Consider the following 1,900-nt stretch of genomic DNA (forward strand, 5'->3'; position numbering starts at 1 on the left):
CTATTCTAGCTCTGATTTCACAGCTGGCAGTGGAGGAAGCCATAGGTCCCTCCCCCATCAGACTCAGTGCCTCCCAGCCCTGGCCGCAAGGGAGGCCCAGGATTAGGGGGCTGCACAGGGAGAAGACACCCGGGCAGCGCTGGGGAGGAGCCCACCCTGGGCAGCAGGCACCAGAGGCTCAACAAGGGCCGCTTGGCCCCCATCGGCTTCCCTGAGGGGCTGGGGGAGATGAGTCCGGCCCTCAGGTGCCCGCCGCGGTGAACCTGGCCTGCAGCCCTGGTGTCCACCCCAGGCTGGTGGGTAAAGAAACTGGCCCTTGTTCAGTCCCGCCGGCGCATGCCCTTCCTGGGCAGAGAAGGAAAGCGTTTCCGGGCTGAAGCAGCCTGCCCGTGTGGTGGCCCACAGGGGTGCAGGGCCACACCGATGGGGGCACCCAGGCCACCCCAGGGCTTCTGGTCCCAAGGTCAACCCCAGGCCACCCCACCTTTCCCGATGCCACACTCAGGAGGCCATGCCTCCGGGTCTCGCAGGTGTGGGCCACCAGCCGGTGGGCAGCCAGGCTCCTGCACTCTCCCGGCCGCCCTGGCTCTGAGCTGCGCAGGGCAGTGCCAGGGAGGCCCTCCTGGCCAGTGCCCCTGTGAAACAGGCGGTGGCAGCCCAGGGCCTGTGAGGGTCTCTGAGGGACCCCTACTGGGCATCTAGCAGCCACCGAGGTACATGCCCTTGACCAGAACCAAACCCGGGACCCTTCATTCCACGGGCTGACACTCTATCCACTGAGCCACACCTGCCAGGGCTGGAAATAAAGGCCTTGGTGGTCGGTCAGAGGGGCCACCCGAGTCCAGGCGTTCCCCTGATTCTGGGTGACTCCTTCCCCACAGGGCACGTCCGTGGTCCCATGACAGCCTGGGGGGGACACTGGCCCTCACAATGAGACGTGGCGGCCTGGACGCTGGGCTCGCAGAGGAGTGGGGCCCCTACGGGGTCGTGGCTGTGGCCAGGGCCTCTGGGCAGGGCCCTAGGCTGCTGGGCAGGGTCCGCCTGGGACCCGAATGGGAGCGCGGTCCCTCGTGGGCCGGTCATCGCTCCAACCCCAGCATCAATGCCCAGCGTCCGAGGGGCAGGGACTGGAGCAGCAGTGATGGCGGGGAAGCGGGTCACGGAGGGCCGGGCAGGAGAGGCCCAGCACCCCACAGCTTGCACTGTGGGTGCCTCTGGGCGGCTGCAGCCACGCGGGGTGTGTCTGTCCATCTCGGGTTCTGAGGGTCCCCTCTGCTGGGCACCCCGGGCCCCTTCCCCTGGAGCATCAGTGATGTCTGTCGCAGAGGGCAGCAGGCATGGTGGTGGTGGGGGCCCGGGGGCCAGGAAGTTTCTCATCAGGAAGGGGGGTGGAAGTGGATGCGGGGGTCAGGGGGAAGAGAGGGAAGCAGCCTGGGGCTCTCCCTGGCCGCGTGCTGTCCGGCCTGCTGTGCTCCGGGGAGTTTCCTGCCAATCGGTGTCGCCTACCAGCACTGGGCCCCCTTTTCCTGGACCCCAAGCCCCCGCTCTGTGTGCGGTTCCCTCAGAGAGCTTGCCTTGCCTGCTGGTGTTGCTACGAATTCCTGCACCCGACGGGGAGCAGCTGGGACCAGGATGTGCGGGGACGGGCTTTCTGGTGTTGAGCACCGCGGAGGCCCTCGCCTCCCAGAAACCCAACCAAGGTGAGGTCCCCGCGAAGAGGAGACACTCTCACCACCCCTCTCCCAAGTGCCCTGACACTGATTTAAAGTCTCTCTCTCTCTCTCTCTCTCTCTCTATATATATATATATATATGACCTGCGGGATGGAGTCACCCAGAATCATAGAGGAAGGGACTGGGGGAAAGGAGTCACCCAGAATCATAGAGGAAGGGACTGGGGG

Source organism: Myotis brandtii, unplaced genomic scaffold (assembly GCF_000412655.1).
Source record: "Myotis brandtii unplaced genomic scaffold, ASM41265v1 scaffold3522, whole genome shotgun sequence".
Classification (NCBI taxonomy): Eukaryota; Metazoa; Chordata; class Mammalia; order Chiroptera; family Vespertilionidae; genus Myotis; species Myotis brandtii.